This window comes from Stegostoma tigrinum, chromosome 12 (genome assembly GCF_030684315.1).
Source record: "Stegostoma tigrinum isolate sSteTig4 chromosome 12, sSteTig4.hap1, whole genome shotgun sequence".
NCBI classification, from domain to species: domain Eukaryota; kingdom Metazoa; phylum Chordata; class Chondrichthyes; order Orectolobiformes; family Stegostomatidae; genus Stegostoma; species Stegostoma tigrinum.
In genome coordinates, this window is record NC_081365.1 from 55,310,807 (window position 1) to 55,334,948 (window position 24,142).

Sequence of the window (24,142 nt, forward strand, 5' to 3'; positions counted from 1 at the left end):
CCTCCAATTTCATCTCCTGCTTCCTCCTAATTGTCCTCTTTTGTTCTATTCTGCCCCCTAGTTGCTCATTACATAGATGCTTAATACTGCTGAGTTGGCAATGTTAGGCAATTTTACACTGCAGACAAATGAGTCTATTGAACAAAGTAAGTAGCTTAATAGGATTGCCCCATAGTCTAAAATGTTCCAATTTATTGCTAGACGTGACTTTACAGGAGAGGTGTATCTGTCTTAAAGACCTTGTAGTTTCTACAGAAATTAAAATGATTCTTGTACATGAACTCCAAAATACAGTTTGCAATTAGCAAAGCACTTTGTGCAGTGTGAAAGTTCAGCATGGCACCAATAACATTCACCATGATTCTTGGCAAAAGTAAGAGCTAACTGAGTAGAATTGTTCTTGAGAAGAAATTGTATTTTTTAAATTATTTAAAACTATTTATGATATGGCTAGCTATGGATTTCTTGGTTTCAATCTGATCCTACACCTCGGATTTGCGTGGGCGTTCAGTCCCAGACTGCAATTTGAATCAAAGCTGTATCCTAGAGCATTCTCAAACTGCTTTCACAACCAAATAGTGATTTGAGGCTAGCTTTTTGTCTTCCATTTGAGAACTGCAAGTTGGGCCATTTCCTCATATGTGAAACCATCAGCCCAGTTAATTAGTTTCATTCTCCAGGTGTCAGCTTCAGAATGAGTTGAGACCACTGCCTCCTGAGGCTGGCCTGAGCAAGATGATGAAGCTAGCAAGTTAGAAGTCCCAGCTTCATTTACTAGGACATCTGTACCGTCCAATCAATGGTTAGTAAGCACTCCAGCTCACATCTCAGCCCAACATTTTCCCACCTCCTCTCCATGCCCATTCATCATGATAGTTACCAATAGGTGCAGGCTGCTCAAATAGCAATGTTGCCTCTATATAAATACACATTGAAATGATCAGTGAAGGAAATCTAATATACAGTGGGAAAGGTGATTGTGTTTGATTGACAACCGATTACTTTGTAATCATTTGATCTTTTGTTAACGTGGTTTTTCAATACCTATGTGTTCATTTGGACAAATTAAATGCTTCAAAGGGTATGAGGAGCAGAGGGGAACAGAGGACTGAACTAGGTGGCCAGCCAAGTTCATATTGATGAGTGGGGAATGCTTGAAGGGATGAATGACCTAATCCTTCTATTTGCTGTTTTTCAATAAATTTCATTTGGTGTTTAAATGACTTTTTCATGAGAAGACACAAGGGAGAATTTTTTTGGAAGGCAATATTGAATACCTGATTGACGTGCTCATGAATTAAAAAAGAACAGTGACTTGACAGCGTTTTTGTATGAATCATTGATTCTGTGCAGAGTGGATATTGGAAGAGCATTTCAAAGACACAGTAGATATCGTGACAGTAAATCAATGTAAAAATCATGCCACTGTACTGATATCATACTTAAGCCATAAACTGTTTCATCATGAAATTTGAAGTTGGCAAAAGCATTTAAACTTAACTGCCAGAAGGTTCCTGATCCCACAATATGCTTCTCATCAGGACTCCTAAACTACCATAACCTGGCATGATTCCCAAACAATTTAGGAACCCACCGATCTTGGATGAAAATGCCAAAGTCAGAGAAACCTGACTTTAGAATTGAATGCAAGGTTGCTTAAGGGAGCTCCCCATACTTTCTGACATGACAGCAGGGCGACAGGAATCGAAATGCAGATTTTAACGTGTAGCATTATCATCATTCCTGGCTCCTCCTCCTCAGCAAAGGTTTGCTCAGCACTGTGAGCTGAAAATTCAGTCTGAGGTGTATCGCTTGTTTTCGCATCCATGTCACAGCATCTTTTAAACACTGTTCCATGAACTCAATTCTGAGTATTGAAGGAGGATAAAATCTGGCTGAGGTGAGTTCCTCAGTCTGTGGGTATCATTGTGGTACATCCGGTTGAGAACTTTCGAGGATGCCTGCTGTAGAGTCTGGTTTAAGCCAGAAAAAAATTAATTTGCTCAGGTTAACTGAATCTCCAAAATTTCAACAATACTTTTTGCCATCCATTTTGGGTAGATTTTGTATTAGCTTCATTCATCGGTATGTATGTAACAGTAAATATTCTGTTTTAGTTCATTGAACTTTTTCTTTGTTTTTTTTTGTATTGTCCATACCTAGAATAGAGTAGGATGGAATAGAATATACTTTGTTGTCACATGTACTCCAGTATAGAAGTATAGTTAGAAGTTTTTTACAATGGCTGCCTTCCAGTGGCACCATCTTAGGGACAAGTACCAATCTTACCTTGGATATAAAAGAAGAATAAAAGGAAAAGTATCAGCATTTACTTAGTGTTGAAAAAAAAGTCAAAAATAAGATAGTTATAACATAGCTGAAGGGCTGACATGACAGTCCAGTAAAATAATTACAAATAACTGCAGCTCAGCATGTGGTTTTACCACCCGCGTCAGACCCCAGTCCAACAACCATCCTGCTGCACTCCAGCTTCCAGCCTACTCTGCAGCAGAACTCAACTGCATCAAGGTAAGTTGCGCTGCGCCGGGACACTCTTCCCCTTGGCGCTGCGCCGGGACACTCTTCCCCTTGGCGCTGTTCCAGGATTTGCCTTCCCTTGCTGAAGTAAACCATAGTTGAAAGGTCTCTTTCATGATCACTTTAATGGATTAGTTTGGAATTTGACAAATTGAAAATCTGTACCACTCAGCTTTTGTCATTAGCACTATGACATGAATAACGTAATGCCCGTCATGTCTAGTCTTACAGTTCATGTTTACTTACTCATCTCTATCCCTCAACTTTGGAAGAAGCTTTCCCTCTTCATACTGTGATTCTTCTTTTGATCATATTCAGAATCTTTTGAAGGAAAGCTACTTTTTAAAATAACTTTGCTTCAATAAGTTGCTGTTTTGCAGATTATTTTGGTAAACCTTGTCATTTTCCGTGGATAACACTTCATTTACTTCAATAATAGTGAGTGGAATTATTATTTTTGTTTTGAGCAGAAGAGATCCACTTTGCTGAAATGGAAATGAGTAGCTATCCATTAGTATTTACCATTCAAATTCCAAAATATCTTTGACCAGTTCAGAAGAAAATTGATAAACAATTTGTGCAATGAGTAATTAGAATGCTTCTGTGTAATATAATGCTGTGCTTTTTCATTTCAGATTCAACAAATATTAGCCTTGGATATAGGATGTGATTCGAGTTTAATTACACAATGGAAAGTAGCTGTTGACTTTTGCAGCATGAGCTAGTTGCTTGACTTAAATTTGCATTTGAATGCAAATTTACCTGATATAACAGGATCTTTAATACGTGAAATAGCTCCTGTTCATTTCATGGGAAAATACTAGTAACCAATGAAATTATGAAGGGGTTAAGAAATGGAAACAAAACTCAAAAATGCTGGATGCATGGATAGAACAGTAACTGTGAAGAGAATGAGGAATTTAGATATGGGCTCTGAGCCAAAATCGTAGGATTTGTGTTGAAACATTAATTCTATTATTGTTTCTACAGATATTGCCTTACCTGCTGAGGATTCCCAGTATTTTGTTTTTATTTGTTCAGCGCCACTTTTGCTTTTTGATCATGTTATATGGTTTAGTCTTCTGTTTAGTTTTTCAATGTTTTATTGGAATTATTTTGCTAAGATGGCCTTTGTTTCTTGGAGTTTAACAGAAATATTTTGAGAAAGTTTGAGTAGTGGAAAGACACTTTGCTGAATAAAAATAGATAAATTTGCATGATCCAAATGGCTACCTTAACTTTCACTTATGTTCCATCATTTGGGAGCATTGCATCTCAGGAATGCACAGCAAACTATTAATGTACACCCTATCCAGCAATGCAGTGCATTGACGAAGATCAGTCAGCAATTTTCTGGATGCTTTAAATATTGGGCTGGAACTTAATCAGCAATGAAGCAATGGCACTTGCTGTTGATGTCAAAAATTGGGTGATAACTTTTTGGAAAAGCTTCTGGAAGTGTGAGTTCTTAAAATGGAGTAATTTTACATTCAACAAATATGAAAAAAAGTTTCTTTTTCTAAAGTCAATGAAGCAGTTAAGAACATAATATTTTGTCCAGTCACACCTTATTCAATAAAATGTAATTTTTTGGGGGATGTTTACAATGAAACCACATGTAAGACAAGTTATCATTAGTCTGTGGATTCCCATTGATTGTCTCAGTGTGGTTTGGGAGGGTAGAGATGCTTGCTCAAAATTACAGATTCATCTTTCCATTTTTAATGATGCTTAAGAGGAGTCTGTTGCTGTGTTTCAGAGGAGTAATGACTTAACACTGAAACTTTGTCACCATTACTGCAATAAGGTCTGGACCATTATATTGTCACAGGACTTTGTGTTTGCAAGTTCCTTGTATTGTGCCAGCAAGGTAGAATTTTTTTTCCCCTAAATGTTGTATTAAAGAGCTCAGCGTCTGACTGAATTTGTTAGAGAGAAGTTTAAAATCTGACACAATAATAATGCAGCAATTTCAGAACATTTGTCAATGATTGTTTTATGATATTGTTGGCAAATTATGCACTGTAACCGTTTATTAATAAAATGTACTGCAGGAATTGGGCCCATTGACTGTAATATTTAGTGGAGAACTTCTCTGTGGAGAGCCCTAGGTTTCTTCCCCCCAAGCTCGTGTTCTGCCCACATTGATCCTTGTGTTTTATTTTCTAAAGCCTAACACTATTTGTTTTATCATTTTTAACTCTCTGATTGCAGTTTACAGGATTTGAATCCCCAAGACTCCAAATAATTGAGTCACAGGCAGCATTCTAATTAGACATTTAAACCCTTTCCCTTGCAATGCATTTGATGTCTCATGTGACCTTCCGGGTAGTTGTGACAAAAAATTGCATGTTAGAAAAAGCATTTAAAAAATCCTATAAATCAAATGATTGGTTTATGGTCATCTTTGACATGCGGCAAAATTGTTTATTCAGAGGAACTGGACATAGATTCACCTTTCTAATATCGGTTTGTTGTAAAATTTGCTCTCAAAGCTGATTTTTTTTTGCTGTGGAATTATGTGAGGAGCTCTCCAGCAGGTGTGGATGAAAAATGCTTCAACACATAAAATGGCCAGAATTCATCATACTCCCAGTCATTTCTGTCTTAATAATGCTGAGAAGATAATGGCAGCAGGATTATAATAGAGTTCTTTGGCTTCTTCAATGTTCAAAGGATTATGTTGGCTGACAAATTTGTTACATTAATTGCAGTTGATTCAAACATGATCCAGCCAGTTTGAACCCTGCTCAGCAATTTTCTATTACTCTTCCACTCCATGTTTTGTCAGAAATGGGAATTCTGCCCAGTGACAGTCAACATTAGACCCATGACTTCAGATAAAATGATTTAGGCCAGGGAACAGGGGTCAATCTTCCCTCTGTAAAATTGCAGTGGAATTCGGCCACAGCTAATATCCTGCTCTGTGTAATCCTTGGTGTAGCATATATGCTTTAAATAGCCTCCGAGCAAGCTCCTTATTGATTCACCAGGGAAATTTTAAAAATTATTTAACCCCACTATCTAATTGCGGCGCTGTTTGTGGAACACCATGATTTAGGTTTTAGTCCTGACTGCACTCAGTTATTTGACCTCCGATCTGGATGCAGCAACTGCTATAGTTTGTCTCACTGGTCCTCTGCTAAGCCATGGCTAACCCAATAAGGTTGCTGTTACTGATTGCTGTTCACTGCTTCCTATCAGCAAATGCACTTGAGTGATTCGAGCAGAATCAAGCTAGTTTATAAGATTCGTCTTTAACAAATAGCCCACGGCATTTCATGTGTTGTCTTGTGCATGAAGAGTGGCTACTTGCATGATGATCTGAAGAATGTCTAGAACCCAAGAAATCTTAGTCACCACAAGGAGTACCTTCAGCAGTTAAAGAGAAGGGAAGGGAGCTATTGTTGAATCTGATAGCCTAAACGGTTTGGTACAAAGTTAAGTTTAGACAAAAGTTGTTTAAAATGTTTTACTTCGGCCTTTGTATTTTACAATCCCTCAAAATGTCAATTCAGTGGAGCATAACGGGTGTAGCCACTGATGAAATGAATAAGCCACATAATCACATAGCAAAATTAGAAAAATGTTCTAAGATCTTGTTCCTTGGCCCTTGAAATATTAAAAGTTTGTCAGAAATAGCCATCTTCTGGATAGATCAAAATGTCGGACTGTAACACTTAGAATTAGTGGCCACAAAAAAAGTTTACCAGCAGTAGCTATCGGCGTCTGAAGGTTATCTGTGCAAATTAACTTCTTTTGATACTCCCCTTTATTAGGTTGTCTTTAGTGACTTCACTTTTCAGGGAAAGTTTAAACGGGAGAGGATGTGGATTGATGGAGCTCAGAATGAACTGGCATTTGTGAGGGTGATAGCAAGAAAATTGAATGTTCAGGTATAATTTTAAGAGCAAAGCTTGGTTTATAAATTCATCAGCATTAAGCAAAACAAAGGACTACCAATTATTAAGGCCCTCAGTTTATTGTTTGGATCTGCATAAAGAATTTTAATGAGAAATCCAAACTTCCATTTAAAGACTGAAAGGATGGCACAGCAAGATTTCAATCTTTCAGACCTTTGCTGCAAGAAAATAATGCTTTTTGTAAAGAATTTAGACATTAAATCACAAAGCAGAATGCTTTTGGTTTTAGCACAACTAAAAATATACTTCACAGGGATATTTCACATTGTCCTTTAAATAGATATTCTGTTCTCCCAAAACAAGTCCAAGCTGATTCTCGGGTTCTGAGCGTTTAACTCTTGTCCTTTTCCTTTTTCATCCTGGGAATATTTAATCTCAGAACTGCCTTTCGCAGAGAGTTTTCCTGCCTGGATATTCTTCCTCTAGTGAAAGCTTTCATTTCCAACCTCATTTTAAGACCTCAGGAAATTTTTCTCCAATCCAATGTGAGGGCCCCTCACATCCCTGCATGGTGAGCCATAATTTTTTGGCACCTGTAGCTGATGTCTGTCTCTTTCCATGATCCTAGCACACTAAGCTTATCTGAAACTTTTCAGTGGTATCTTTGATCTTTCCAGTTTGCTGACATGAATCACATATGCTATCTATTCAGGTAAAAATGATGATTCGCTATCTTGTGACACCAACTTTCTTCTGGAAATATTTAATAGTTTAAACCATAAATGTTTATAATCACAATTTCTTAAAACATCTCTGATTTAGCATGTAAGCTGCTGCCATTATAAACATCTTGCACCTTTTTTTCTAATAAGGCAATATGGTCTCCCTTTCATCTCTAACATTCAAACCACACAGGCTTATTGTTGGGCAGACTTCAGAACTGATCCACTTCATATTACCCTAAATTGAAGACTGTTCCAAAACACAACACTCATGTAATCCTCTTAATTGTAACAACAAGTCAATGAAGCAAAACAAAACATGTATTCACCCTTTATAATTAAACTTTGTACACAGCACAGTCTTTGATCATGGTCCTTTGTGCTTTCCTCCATAATTAAAACTGCATCAAGAGGAAGTCTTCCTGATATTTTGATAAACCTAAATCTGCTGTTGATGTTTTAATCGGCCTGTAATATAACATCAGTAAAATTCTCAGTGGGTCAATATTTTTTAGGTTGGGGAACTGTAAAAAACACTAAGCTAGAAATAATTAGAATAAAATATGCAATTATGTTAAAATCACTTGGTTAGGTAGAAATGGCCCTCACAGCACTGAAACAGGTCATTCAGCCCAACGGATCCATGTCCATGTTTATGTTCCACACGAACTTTTTCCCACCCTGTTCCTTCTAACACCATCAACATATGTTTCTAACCCTTTCTGTTTTATGCATCTATGCTATCAACTCAACTATTCCTTCGCTAAAGGGAGGCAGTAAACCTTATGGGCTTTTACAACAATTAGCAGTAAATACATGGTCACTATTAGGCTAAGTTTTACTCCAGTTTTTTTTTAAACTTGATTCAAACCCATATCCTCAGATCATTAGCCTGGGGCTCCAGATTACTAGTCCAAAGACATTTTCACTACATCCAGTGCAGTTGAGATCCAGGAGGTATGAATCTCGAGATTAGATGTATTCTACAAGCAACTCTGCAACAGAAGGACTGTCGGGTAAAGAAAGCAAAAAAAAAATCAGTGCAAGTATTTACTCTTGAACATGAGTGCGTGTCCTGACCAAGGCCTTATTCAAATGGCAGAAGGTATTCAACTAGTTACAATAGCTAGCAAATGATCAAGAAGCGACGAGTCATGTTTCTCGACAGATCAAAGAAATTTCAGATCTCGAGCATGTGAAAAGACAGTCAATAGATTTACTTGGCCTTCCGAGACTTATGGCAGAACCCAGAGAGAAAACAATACATTGACATACTGGATTTGTCATATTGCTTACGGGATGAAAATCTGCAACTACACAAAATTGACAGAGATGTTTTTGACTCCTATCAAGACTAAAGAGGGTTCAGATGATACAAATCAACAAAATGTGTGTGAGGATGTGAATGACAGGGATGTGCAATAATGAATCTTTCAATGAAACTATTCAGGACGCAACATAACCTAACAAACAAACAATTATGGCACATTCAAATCCATCAGATGATGAGACAACTCAATTTCAAGAGAAGTATTTTAATTGTTCATTTTCCAAGGATAAGTCATCAGTTCTAGTGAAGGGATCATATTAAGTCAACAGTAGTCCTTGATTAACATGGCTGAGGAATAAATGTGAGGTTGTTGTTTTGCTCACCGAGCTGGCTTGTTCTCGTTCAGTTGTTTTGTCACCATGCGAGGTAACATCATCAGTGGAGCCTCCGATGAAACGATGTTATTCTAATCCACTTGGAGTTTTTACTGGCCAGTCTGTTATGATGAGTACGGTCATTTCTGGTTTTGGTCTGTAAAGATTTATACAAACCCATACTGATCAAAACCAGAAATGACCGTACTCGCCATAACGGACCAGACAGGATAAATTCCAAGAGGAGTAGAACAACATTGCATCATCAGAGGCTCCACTGATGATGTCATCTAGCATGGTGACAAAACATCTGAGCGAGAACAAGCCAGCTCAGTGAGCAAGTTAACAACCTCACCCACAACCCGAGCTACAGACCTTTGCCAAAACTTTGAGGAATGATTATATTGGATTCATTAGTAAGTAGCTGTAAGAGACAAATGCAAGCCTAATGAACATGTTGAGGTATAGCATCTATATACTTCAGCACAGATTTTATGGTTGAGTATAACCGAAGGGTGTTCCTGATGACCAAGGAATTCAGAACAAAGGATGACAGTACAAGGAAACTGGCTAGATCATTTAGGATGGAAATGAGGAGAAATTTCATCACCCAGAGAGTGGTGAGCTAGTGGAATTCTCTGGCATGAAAAGCAATTAGGGCCTAAGCACTGAATGTTTTCAAGAAGAAGTTGAAGGTTATTCTTAGCCTAAAGGGATCAAAGGGTATGAGGAGGAAGCAATTACAGGGCACTGACTTGGATGATATAACGACATGATAATATTGAATGTCAGATCAGGCCCAATGTCTATTTTTCCTATTTTATACATTTCAATGTTGCGTGCAAGAAAGCTAAAGTTTAATATAATAAATAATAGTATAACTGCCAAGCTATCCACTCCTGCAAAGGATGGCCAGCAGCTGTTGTACCTCTGGCCTGCTGATTTATGCACATCAGTTTCCTCAAGTGGTGCATGGGGCTTCTAGGCACTCCAGGTCCTGAATGGGGAAGCATTTGCCCCCAGTAGTGACCCCAGACATCCCATGATGGCTAGTTCATTATGCAGTGTTGCTGGGCAAGTGACCTCTGTAGGTGATAACATGCCTTCAGGAAGATTAGCCAGAGATCGGAACTCTGACCTAATACCAATTTCTGAACTTCGTCCTAGTGCTTCTCTCAAGCACATCTCGACATCAGATAGAAAATTCCACCCCATTTTCACAAATACTGATGGTAGCCGCTCACCAATCAAATCCCCACCTCTGCAGGCTAAGTGGACAGTAATTCCTGTAAGAATTTCGATCATTAAAGATAAATGAAGCCCATATGCTAAAATCTTATCAGGTCTTGTGTTGCAATATTGGCATTGTCCCAAATTCAAGATTAAGGATAGAGCTTCTCCAGTTTCCCCGTCCTCGTTTGATTTTATTGTTATTTCTCTTTATAAAATCCCTGTGGTTTCTTGCAAAGATGCAGTTGTCTTAAAGTATGACTTGGATAATATAGAGGGCAATTAACGCTAAGTATGATTAGTGCTTTGATTTAATTTCAGTTCCTCTTCACACTAAATTGCTGACATAACATTACCGGACAAAATTATTCAGTCACAAGGTACAATTTAGGTTGTTTGCAAATTTTATCACAAAAATTCATTAGGTTTATTTGAAGAAATTGGAATCTGGTGAATCACAATATTAAATACCTTATACATCGTAGTGTGATTACCCAGTGTAACTGCAATGAGCCTGGATGAGATCTACTTCTACATACATGTAAGTAATATTCTGTTTGTGTTTCAAATTGCAGATGAAGTATTGAATTATTTTGACCCAAGGATGTTACTGTTATGTATGTTCCAGCTCACTACAACTGATTCTCACCTTAACTGCTACAAGGCCAACGTGTTTATAATGACATGAGTTGACAAATGTTTCTCCTTGAAATAATCTATTCAGCCCTGTTGTCTGTTTCCTTCCTCTGAAGACGGTGTTTTGGGAAATGTTTGAAATTAGTTGCTTGGAAGACAGTATGGGCATCATTCCAAGTGCTCCATTAGTTAGATATTAAAAACGAAAATATAGATTTGATATGGACAAGAAACCTAAAATCTAATAAAGCGAGTAAACCCTTCTTACACTCAAAACAGATATGTTTGCTTCTCCAGATTCAAATCCCCATTGACATAGGCTGTTTTTATGTTCAACAGCATAGTTTTGTTTTAACTCTGCTTTTGTTGCTGCACCATCTTATTATTATGTTTATGAAGAAACCATACTTCTATCTGACTTGTCTATTTTGACATTTACAGCACAACAAATGCAAAACTATTGTTTTGAAGGAGTATTTATTCATAAATAACTTCATGCACATTTACGTACTTTCTACTCACATAGCATGCAACATTGTACATTTTAGTTTATTTCCAACACTACTATAAAGCATATGAAAACATTAATAACCTGGGCAGCTTTAATAGCTCCAAGTTAAGAGTATTCAATTCTATTGGTAACTTTATACTCCTGAGCCATAAGATTTTAGAATCCAGACTCAGTCCAGGACTTGAATGGAATAGTATGGGTCGAGAGTTTAGTGTATTTCAGCGGATTTATTAAAGGCTCTCTGTCTCCGTGTTCAACTGAATGCAACATAAAAAATCCGTAGCCAGCATCACCAAAAACAAATTAACTGCTCTCCCATTTTATTGTAGTTTCTGAAACTTAAACTTGTACAAATGGTGTTATAATCCCTGTAAAGTCTGATAACTTTCAAAATTAAATTCAAGCTTCCAATTAATATCTGTGTAAATAGTACGCCAAGATATGTTTTAGGACATTCACTGCAATAAATGACAAAAAAACACAATGAACTGAATGCTGCACAAATTAGACCACAGAATGGAATACCCTCATGTATTATTCTTGATCCAATTGCAGAAACAGGTACACTTTACACTGTCCTTTGTGCAGACATTAATTTTCCACCCTCCCACCAAATCAATCTAAAGTGATTTTTCGTTCCTGATTGTCTGTTCTGTTCTTTTCTCAGGCTGTTAACATGAAAGTTTAGAACTATATTTCACCGTGAGGTATCCTTTCTCTGGAGACTTTCCTGAACCAGTTGCATCTTAACTCCCCATAAAATTGATGTTGTCAATCCGAGCATGGGTACTGAAATAAGTCTTTTTTATGACAGGTACTACTGGAGTGTACACCGGTACAGTATGTAGTACAAACATCATAAATTCCTGTGATGAAACTTCAAACACTAATTCATCCACTTGTGATTCTCCAACTATAGCAATGTTTCTTGGAACTTTGCATGTAAATATGCTAATGCAAATTAAACTGTTACTTTCTTTATGGTGTCATTGGGTGCAAGAAAGAAATCTCAAACTTAACAATTGACATCTTGCTGCAGTAGCTCCCAGGACTTCCCGTATTCCCAATACCAGAGAAATGAAATTAATTAAACTTCTGACCTGGTTGTAATTCTCTTCGTTATGTTGTATCGTTAAATATTTCCTTATTTATAGGAAAACATGCATGAATATGAAGGACTTCAATGTCATGATTTTTTTGTGGGTAAGGAGCATCATACCAAGGCCAGTAATTTTACCCATTCTTAATAGCTATTAAGAAGCTGCCTTCTTGAACCGTTGCAGTAGATGTGGTGTAGATACACTGGTAATGCTGTTGGAGAGACTTCAAGGATTTTTATTCAGTGCCAGTGAAAGGTATGGCAAAATGATTCCAAGCAGGATATTGTGCAGCTTAAAGGGAAACCTGCTGATGTTTCTGCTCTTCTCAGTGATAGATGTCATTGTTTTGAAAGGTGCTGTCAACGAATTGCTGAGTAGCTGTATTTCATCTTTGGATGGTATGTAGTACTGCCATTCAGTGCTGGTAATGGAGGGAGCTGATGCTTATAGTGATGCTTGAAGTGCTGATCAAGTTAGCTGCTGTTGTCCTGGATGATGCCAAGCTTCCTGAATGTCATTAAGTTTGCACTCAAGCAGGCAAGTAGAGTGTATTCCATCATATTCTTGATTTGTGCCTTATAAATATTGGAGGAGGCCTATTACTCACCACAGAATTTCCAGCCTCCAAATTGCTTTTGCAGTTATAGTAATTATGTGAAACACTAATTGCTTTCCTGAATGAGTTCTAATGAGACGCATTCCAATTTCTGGTTGGTGGATTAGCTGGTCACTAAATCCATTGCCAGCTAAAACATGGTTAAATCTGTCATATGGAGTGGGTATTTGAGGATAAACATTTAAGTATTTGAGGCAAAAGTTTTAAGGCCATTTGGGGGCCTTTTTAATCTTTGTTTTCTTTTTTGTTTCTTTTATGTTGGCACTTATGCTTTCACTACCTGTTGTATTTTTGCCAGCTTCCATTTCCTTTTCTATTGCCCAATCGCCAATTCCTGACATTAGCACTTCTGTCAAAAAGCTGAAACATTTGGTAGACACAGAAGGATTATGGAGGGCTGCCAGGGAAGTCAGGCTGCCCGAGCGGTGTTACGTGGCCTTTTGGCAGCAGTGACACACCATACCTGTGGGGAGAGATGAAACAGCCTCAATTTGGCAAATGTAGTGCTGGTAGAGTCTCCTCTTCCCAAAGGAAGTGGTGCCAGCACACTCAGGCTAATCGTACAGCAGATGCTCAGTCAAGATCTTCAAAAGCAGCCAATTGCAGTATGTCACAATTGTCATACAGTGTTTGAAATCGAAAAGCTGTTTCATCATTTCTCGGTGTCCATGTACACAGACCCTTGAAAGTTGCCACCCAGGTTGACAGGGCTGTTAAGAAGGCATACAGTGTTTTAGCTTTTATTAATAGAGGGATCGAGTTCTTGAACCAAGAGGTTATGCTGCAGCTGTACAAAACTCTGGTGCGGCCACACTTGGAGTATTACGTACAGATCTGGTCACCGCATTATAAGAAGGATGTGGAAGCTTTGGAAAGGGTGCTGAGGAGATTTACTAGGATGTTGCCTGGTATGGAGGGAAGGTCTTACGAGGAAAGGCTGAGGGACTTGAGGCTGTTTTCATTAGAGAGAAGAAGGTTGAGAGGTGACTTAATTGAAACATATAAGACAATCAGAGGGTTAGATAGGGTGGATAGGGAGAGCCTTTTTCCTAGGATGGTGACGGCGAGCACGAGGGAGCATAGCTTTAAATTGAGGGGTGAAAGATATAGGACAGATGTCAGAGGTAGTTTCTTTACTCAGAGAGTAGTAAGGGAATGGAATGCCTTGCCTGCAACGGTAGTAGATTCGCCAACTTTAGGTACATTTAAGTCGTCATTAGATAAACATATGGACGTACATGGAATAGTGTAGGTTAGATGGGCTTGAGATTGGTATGACAGGTCGGCACAACATCGAGGGCCAAAGGCCCTGTACTGTGCTGTAATGTTCTATGTTCTATATCACTTGTATTGTACATTACTTTCAATTATTAATCGTGAAATAGCAGTTCATGTCCAGCTGCCAAATTATGATTGAGTCTTAATTAAGATTGCTTGGGGGGGGGAAAAAAAGTTAAAAAAAAATTGAAAATAATTGAAGCTGAGTAATCTCACCATAAACCTCAAGCAACTTTGAGATCTTTGTAGCCTTTTTCTCAAGCTAAGAATAAATTAATTACGTAGTAATCACTTACGTGCTCCGATCAACTTTACATTATTCTGAAGTACAAGAAGCAGCTTTATTTCATCCTTTTTTAATATCGTGACTGTCATACTCTTGTCCAGATGTTAATGTTACGAGTCTATTGAGGAGGTTTAAGAAACAATTTCTCAGAAATGACGCAACACGTACCTTAATATATAAAGGTATATGCCTTTAATTGTAAAAAATGTCACCACTTACTCTATAAAGGTTTAGTTGTTAATAAAAAGCATTATATATTTTGCATTCAACCAAAGTATTAATGATTTTAAAAACCAAAATTCAGTTGTGAAAATACTCAATTTGTATATAAGTTCAAGTTTAAATATGCTTCCTAAATAGATTCAAAAACAAATATTTTATACTCTGCAAACGTAAATTTAAGAGAGACAATGAACATTAATTTAAATGTATATAAATCAGCTTTTTAAATGTAGCACAATTAATAATGCAGTATAATTATGAAGTTTCACTCTATAGAGAATCAAAATTCAGGTAATAGATTATCTTGTTTTGTCCCTTGAATGTAAATGGCAGGTAAGGAAATATTTGTTTCTGGTCATGGAAATGATTGGAACTAATATTGAATTGTTAGAAACTGCTGTTATCTATCATGGCGATTCAGCTTGCAATTTATGCATATTGCCAAAAATGCGCTAAAGTTATTCCATGAAGCTTTGTACCAAACTTAATGCAAAGTAATTGCTCCCTCGCAATAGAAAGAATTCAAAGCAATTAATGTTGAGTTCATGTAACTTTTTATCTAAAATGTAAATTTACTCAGAAATCATATTATTCTAACATCATGTCTTACCATTACACTCCAGTTTTAAGTCCATGCATTTGAAGGTATTACAAAGGGGAGCTAGAAACACCTAATAACTGTATGTCTAATTTACAAGGACAAGTGGAACAAATTAAGGAGAGAACCAGCAGCACAATAATTGGCATCTATGAGCTGTTGTGTACCAACAGCAGCAGTAAAATTATATGACAATAATCTGAAGCCTCAAGACCTGCTACATCCTTCACATTCTAATTACCAAGTCAGAAAGTCAATGTTGGTTCAGAGCTCAACATGGAAGGAGCAGTAGACAAAATGCTTTAGATTGAGCTATGCAGCCTGTAAATTTACTATAAAGCTATATCTACATGTTAGTCATCAAAAACCACTCCCATAACATCTGTGAGAGTGACATTATGGAAGGTTGCCAGGATATCGCCTATTCTCAAATACAAATCAAATTACTTGGCTTTCTAACAGCCTCCTAACATCCATTAACAAAATATTGGGAGAAGTCACATTTTTTTCTGGAATATTGTTACGGCCCATACTCTTTGCAGTAGCCAGTTTCTTTAGCTGTTTCTCTATATCACGGGGAGTGGATTGAGTGGGCTGAAGACTGGTATCCTGATGCTGGGACCTCAAGGGAAATATGCTGGAATAATCAGCACCTGTTTGAATAAGCATAGTTACACCAGAATTCAAGAAGCTCTACACCATTCAGGACCAACTGTTTGTTTGATTTATTCCCTGCCCGCTCAAGTTAACATTCATAATCAGCGCATCATTAGTGACTAAAGGAGATGTCACAGCAATGTGGCAAGGTTACCTCAAAAGACCATCCCTCACCTAACATTGACACCACCAACATCAGAAACATTGTAAGAATATTATTATCTCTGATTTTGCACCCAAATGAGATCTGAATATTGCTGGGTTAGAATCCTGGCATTTTCTATATCACCGTTATGGGAGCATCGTCACAACAATTACCATGTTGGCTCAACAAGAAGACTCTCAATCACCAGTGCAATTCTCCACAATAAATATTGCCTTGTTCAAATTAATTTAGCATTAACAGTCAACTGGAAAAGATGGTAATGTTCACTTTTGTTCTCTTGCAAGAAAAAAATGATTTCAAAGAATTTGGAGCAAACAGTAGGAATGTCAATGAAGCTTTCTGAGATGACACAGCAAATTCATGTGATCAGTAACACATTGCACAATCCTTTTTTGTTAAATTTAGGCCATGACATGTGTTTTTATGTTCTTATTGCACCTCATGTTATAATATATAACAGTTGTACATTTGGATTGAAAATACAAGGATGGTAAACAAAGCAAAAAAACTGCAGATGAGGGAAATCTGAAATAAAAACAGAAATTGCTGGAGAAACACCACAGGTCTGGCAGCATGTGTGGAGAGAAAGCAGCATTTTTTTTTGTATCCGGCTACCATCAGTTCTGAAGAAAGGTCACTGGACCCAAAACATTAACTCTGTTTTCTCTTTACAGACGCTGATAACACAAGAAAGTTGTTCAAATGACATTAAAACAAAGTTACTGTTGGAGACAGGACCTAACAAAAGTGCAAACATAGATGAGGAAAGTTGCATTTTTAAAAATAGTTGGAAAAATAACAACAGGACACGCTACTATTTTAAAAAGTCTGTGTTCTATTGTTTATATCTCTTCATAATACATAATTTATTTTAGCTTATTGTTCTTTAAAAGTATCAGTATCCAAAAGAAGTGTAAATTGGCAATTTATTTTAGCTTATCGTTCTTTAAAAGTATCAGTATCCAAAAGAAGTGTAAATTGGCTCAGTCAATGTACAATTTACCAAAACAATCTTTAGAGCTTTGATTTCATTGGTGCTGTAACTAATTAATGATGAATAAATTTTAATTAAAAAACTGGGGAATATCGAATAGATAGATCAATATGATGGAAGAGTCTCCAAATTGAATCATTCAATTGGTCACTATCTCAGATCCCCAGTGCATGGCAGTTCATTATTGCTATTTGACCACAATCCCATATGTTTTCCTGCATCATGCTCACTTCCAGAAATCACTGCTGGGACACAAACAGTATTTGATAGTCTTCACTGCTGCCTTATTGAAGAGCGAATCGATTGATATCATGTCAACTTGGGTTTTTTGGTAATAGGTCAAGACTGCCCTTCATTAAGTTGCTTCTGCTGTGGCTAATCAGATCGTTTTTTTTGCACTATAAAAAGTGGAAATCCAAATGAATTTTTGGAAGCATAAGCACTGCATATACTGAGATGTCCTATATAACATTTGTTCGAAAACTGTCACATATCAGATGTCATTAAGAGAATCAAGCTGCACAGAATTTTAAAAAATTGTATTAAATCCTGCACTGAGTGCAAAAAATATATCTCGGTAATGCATTAATAAATTCCAATACGCTTTATATTTCATAACAATGTTCTGCTTTATTTTCTTGTCTACATTATGATTCAAAGTTCATCGATCTACTCACTAGAGCCACATCAGTTAGGAACCTTTCTTTCTTTCTTAATCTCACTCATGTAACTGTAATTAAAATTACACTTTAATTAGATTTTATTTATTTGTTATGAGCATCAGAGTGTCATTAGAATGTATTTTAAGAGTACTTAGGTTGAAAATACTGGATTTCAAACACTTGAGATCAAGTACACAATCAAACAGATTAACCTTGTTACTGAGCTGCACACAGTGTTAAACAGATTAACCTATCTGAAGTTGTGTTTTAAAATATGTTTTCAGGATTTGAAGATTTTAGGCTCTTTAAGAATCTGACAATGAATATTTGATGAGAATTAGCTATACTTGAGGTGGAGTAGTGTAAAAATGGACTGAAATCATTAGCATCAGACACATTGTAAATTAAGATGGTTTCAACTTCCCTTTTAAACTTGGAATGCTTAGAAATTTTCCATTTGGTATTTAATCTCATGCAGAATCTCAGCATCACCAAACTGCCGTTTTAATGTTACAAACATTGGAAATCTCATAATATACTGTAGGTCTGATTGCTTCTGCATATTACTCAAACTAAGCTAAAGAATTACTCCATACCACAACTATGTGCATCTGTCACATTTCATATTGAATTATGTATGCGATACAGTACAGAAATATGACATTTGGTCTAACCAGTCCTAATTGCTATTTATACTCTCAATGAGTCACCTCTCACCTTTCCTCAACTGAAGGTAATCCCCTATTCCCTGCTCTTTCATATGTTTATCTTGTTTGTGCTTAAATACATCAACACTGTTCACTTCAACTCCTGCCTCTGGTGGGGAGATATCATTCTGTAGAGTAAAAAGGTGTCTTCTGAATTTACTTTTGGGATCTTGTGGTGACCGTCTTGCATAGATGATCTCTAAACATTGCTCTGCATCCTCTCCATCAAAACATTTCATAACTTTAAATGTCACTACTGGGTCACCCGTCAGCTTTCTGCCATTCTGAATCATGACCATTTACTCCCCTTCTCTGCTTTCTGCCCTGAAACCAGTGAGCAGTCCATCCTGGAACTTGGTCCTGCCTTTGCCTTTTCTGCACATATTTATTAGTTTATTAAGGGGCAGTGTATCAAAGAAATATGTTTTTTTAAAGAATCCTGAGAAATGGCATCCACTGTGGAGACTTGGGATATGGACACTTCCAAATTGGCAGCCAAACTACAATGAAGTATATTAATTGAAAATATTGATTCCATCATTTTCCCCACCAAACATTGTTTCCCCACTCCCTGGTGATGTGTATGTAAGCACCTTGCACTGTCACTTTCACAGTTCAATCACACGACATGATGGTCATTTTGGAGGGAAACTGCTAAGTCCAACTTGCTGCCTTGGGTTAGTTTGAATAGATCCTTAATAAAACCCTTGTTTAAAACGCTGTGGCTTCTAGTCCTCCTTGAAATACAACATTTGTTTAATCTGAATTTGCTTAGAGTAATCACAATGCTTACAATCGTGGTTTAATGCCTGATCTGAGATTAACATCCAACCGCATGACCCCTCTTTATTAAGTCTCTGTTCATTCCGGCTCTGAATATCTCATCTGCTTCCCTTAACCTCAACTCACATTCTGCTGAAACACTTACACGTGGCTTTATACCTGTAATTTTCACAATTTCAAAATATTTCTCGCTGGCCTCCTGTCTTCTAATTTGCATAAACCTGAGGCTACCTAAAACTCTTGCAGAGAAAGTAGGAACTGCAGATGCTGGAGAATCTGAGATAACACAGTGTAGAGCTGGATGAACACAGCAGGCTGAGAAGCATCAGAGGAGCAGGAAATCTGATGTTTCAGGTTGAGACCCTTCTTCAGAAATGGAGAAGGGGAGGAGAATTCTGAAATAAATAGGGAGAGAGGGGGAGGCAGATAGAAGATGGATAAGGGAGGCGATAAGTGGAGAGGAGATAGACATTTCAACGATAGTAGGAACTATCCCAACTATCGTACGAACATTTAAAAGATAGTAGGAACCCACCAACCTCATTCCGCCTCCTTGACCTGTCCATCCTCCCTGGACCGACCTATCACCTCCCTAACTCCCCACCTACATTCACCTTCTCTGGCTCCAACCTCACCTCTTTGACCTGTCTATCTCCTCTCCACCTATCTTCTCTCTTATCCATCTTCTATCCACCTCCCCTCTCTCCCTGTTTAGTTTAGAATACCCCTCACCCCCTCCATTTCTGAAGAAGGGTCTCGACCGGAAATGTCAGCTTTCCTGTTCCTCTGATGCTGCTTGGCATGCTGTGTTCATCCAGCTCTACACTGTGCCATCTAAAACTCTGCTGTGTGCATTCTATCTTTCACAGAGTTAAATTTACGGATCATGCATGCTCACAGATATACGTTGACCTCCTGTTAAATCGCACCTTGATGCTAGCATTCTTTGTTTTCAAATCTGATATGGCCTTGTCCTACCCTTTCCATTAATCCTCTCCCAGCTCCATGATCCCTGGAAGTTATTGTCATTTAATTCTGATCTTGTGTAAGATTTTGGACTTCACTTCAATTGTGAGGCCTGTATAGTTATAATTATAGTCTGCCTTTGTGACAGCCAGTTGAAAGTTTATTAGATCTGCTTAGTTACAAGAACATTTCTCAACACAAATGTGATTTCACAAGCTTTACAGAATTTAAGTTTATCAAAAGAAGTAAAAAAGGAACAGTACATGATAAAAGCAGTGATTTACAGTCAGTTTGCTTTGAAACACAAGTTCAACACACTGGTTGACTGAGCACAGGTCTCCTGTTATGTTGACTGAAATTTTTCTTCGGTCTTTCGTTTTCTTTCTTGAGCAGAAAACCACTAAAACCTAAGCCATGTTAGCCTTTGCTTGGCACTGCACTCTGTCTATGATCAGACGTGCCATGTACTCTAATTGACTTATTAGTGCACTAAAAGCTTAGGGTCAATCTTCAAATGCTTCAACAATATGTGCTGATGCCTGAATTAGATCGTTTGAAAGTAGTAAACACAGTGACATCATTTCTTCTTCTGTACTTACTAATTCTTTGTACTTTTGAAGATCATTCTTTTTATGACAACTTGTCCCTTTGAGCTTACCAACTCCGATATTTACCAAGACAACCTCACATGTTGGAATCCAGTTTTTCCAACCACATAGAATATGCAGTGTCACCCCCCAAGTGATTAACTCTCATCCCAAATGCCTGGACTGATCCATGATTTGGGACCAAATAGCTACTAAACAACAAATCTCACTGCAGAACCTAATTCCAAAGCAATATGTATGCACATATAATAAATGTAGGCCTGTTACATTAAATTACAGAACTAAACCAATTTGAAACAGCTGTGTCCTGATAAAAGTCCTTGATGACAAAGCATTTTTACATGTACTAGTCAAAATTTACACCAGTCTGAGTCATAAAACAACTATAAAGCTTTAAATCGATAACCTTATTTTTGCCTGGGCCATATGGTTTTCTTCCCTTTGGAGCTTGTTTACAATAAACTCAATTATGCAAGTTGTAATTTAATTCTCTGCTTGCTAAACATGTGAAATTATTAATTGTTGAAAAATAACTTAATCCTACACTTAGCAATCCTGATTTTAATTAACACAATATCATCAGCCATGCTTTCCAACTGCCAAACCCCAAACCTATGGAGCTTGATCAATAAATCTTTCTTTTTCCCTCTTTTTTGATTTAAGATGTTCCATACTGCCTAACTTGGTAACTAAGCTTTTGGCTATCTGCCCTAATGTACCCTTACTTGGCACAGTGTCACTTTTTGCTTTTGGTTGCTGCTGTGAAACAAATTCAGATAATTTATTATGTTAAAGTCATAATATAAATGCAAGCTATAGTGAAACACAATGCACATATTATTAATTGGAAAAGCTCAGCAGGTCTGGCAGTATCTGTGGAGAGAAATCAAAGTCGAAGTTTTGAGTTGAGTGGCCTGAATTCTGAGCAAGGGTCACTTAACTCAAAACTTAATTCAAAATATTAATTCTGATTTCTCTCTCTATTGATAGTGCCAGATCTGCTGAGCTGTTCCAGCAACTTCAATTTTTGTATTTGATTTATGGCATCCACAGTTCTTTTGGTTTTTATCCCATATTATTAATTCCTTTACTGAACAAAACTACTTCACTGCATTTCTCTCAATCTCGTGCTAGATGCAAGACTTCTGATGAGAAACTGAGAAAGCGTATACCAAGCTCTACCTAGTCTCTGATGAAGGGGCTAGGCCTGAAACATCAGCTTTTGTGCTCCTGAGATGCTGCTGGGCCTGCTGTGTTCATCCAGCCTCACATTTTATTATCTTGGATTCTCCAGCATCTGCAGTTCCCATTATCACTCTACCTAGTAACATCCTGTTACTTACCGCACTGTAGACATAACAGTAGCTTTTTATTCTTCTGAGAAATTTCTTTTGGAGAATCTCAAAAGAGCATGGGGAGGTAAGGGGAATAATAAATGATAATTGATGCAATGAAAGGTTGACATTGGCATGTCATGCTGGCTCATCTGCCTGAGCTGCTATTCTTATCTTTCAGGGTTGCTTGTAGGGCCTTTTGAATTTTTTTTTTGTATGCTAAATGATATAAAACAAATTGGGCACTTTTTATGCAAATACCCCAAAGCAGGAGAATATGGATGGCTGTCAAGTAGAAAATGACTGCGGTTGTTTTTTCTAAGTAAATGCATATTCATTGGATTAACCAGAACTACTAACTAAGTAAAGAAGCCCACATGTTTCACATTCGATAACTAAATGCTATCAGGGAATGCTATAAGGAACCAATTATAATGCAACTACTGTTAGCAAAGAAGTCTGTGTGAAGTCTGATGCTACACTAATAAATCTTGGTGAAATTAAATCAAATTCAAAAGGTGCCTTTGCAGACGGATTAGAAATCATTGATATCCCCCCTCATTGTTTGTTTTTTAATTTGAACTTAACTGACCTATATATATTGGTGTAGCATCACACTTAAAACAGGCTCCTTTGCAAACAATAGTTGCGTTAAAAGTGCTTCCTAAATTCGAATATACATAATAGTGAAAACTTGGATTTTGGTGTCTTAACGTTAAAATTCCCTTTGAACCAGAGCAAGGTCAGCTTACTCCCTCTGTCAACTTTAACAACTCTTGATGGAAGTTTACACTGCTTGCTCTAATTCCAACAGTGGGTCATAAACATGCAGAATGGTCCCACTGTCAACCCACTGCAAATAGGAAGGCCCACCACATGTTATGCCTGAGTGGTTACCTGGTAAGCTTGTCAGATCACTTCCTGGTACAATAATATTGCTCCTGGTCTGAGGCCGCTGACCAATCAGAGGTTAGCCACCATCGTGCCGTGTAGTGTCACTTCAGAGACAGCTAGTGGCATAGTGATGCCAATGCCTGTATGCAGCAGGTATGATAAGGGGAATCACATGGTACTTGTGACATCATGGGGCAAGAGAGCATGGGCAGTGAGTAGACACTCCTGACAGGCAGATCATTCCTTTTTGCCTGTTAAAAACTGAAAGAACTGCGGATGCTGTAAATCGGAAACAAAACCAGCAATTGCTGGAAAAGATCAACAGGTCTGGAAGCATCTGTATGGAGAAATCAAAGTTAACGTTTCAGGCCCAATGACCCTCGCTCAAAACGTTAACTCTGATGTCTCTCCACAGTTGCTGCCAGACTTGCTGAGCTTTTTCCAACAATCTCTGTTTTTGACTCCTGTTTGCCAGTTGGGAAGGCTCACGGAGTATTTGCCTGATGGGAATAATTGTGTTATGGCATTAACTTGGTCTTAAGTGGTTGTTAATTGACTACTCAAGGGTTCAGGGATGGTAGAAAGACTTCTCGTTCAGAACTAAATTTCTGCGGTGGTGGGAAGGCAGCATTTATCTCCTTGTTACAGCAGTTTCTGTTCTTCTCATATCCCTCTGAATCTTTCTTATTCAAATGTCTTTTAAATGTTGTGATTGTACCTGCTTCCACCACTTCCTCTGGCAATTCATTCCATGTGTGAACCACACTCTGTATGAAAGAGTTGCGCTCAGGTCCCTTTTAAATCTGCCTTCTGTCACCTTAAAATTATGCCCTCTGGTATTGAACTCCCCTACTCGAGGGAAATGACCTTTGCTATTCACCTTATTTATGCCCCTCATGGCTTTATAAACCTCTATAAGGTCAGTCTCAACCTCCTACGCTTCAGTGGAAAAGTCACAGCTTATCCAGCCTCTCCTTACAGCTCAAACCCTCCAGTCCCAGCAACATCCTTGCAAATCTTTTCACAACATAAGGCTCCAACTCCTGTACTCAATGGGCTGAGCCATGCCGGCAAACATGCCAAATGCCTTCTTTACCATTCTCTACCTGTGATGCAACTTTCAACGA

The 24,142-nt window shown here is 37.7% G+C and overlaps 1 protein-coding gene across 3 annotated transcripts in view; it reads left to right on the plus strand.

The window, feature by feature from the left end:
• Positions 1 to 24,142, plus strand: part of il1rapl1b (interleukin 1 receptor accessory protein-like 1b) — a 1,291,549-nt gene that overhangs the window by 394,762 nt on the left and 872,645 nt on the right. The window lies entirely within an intron of this gene.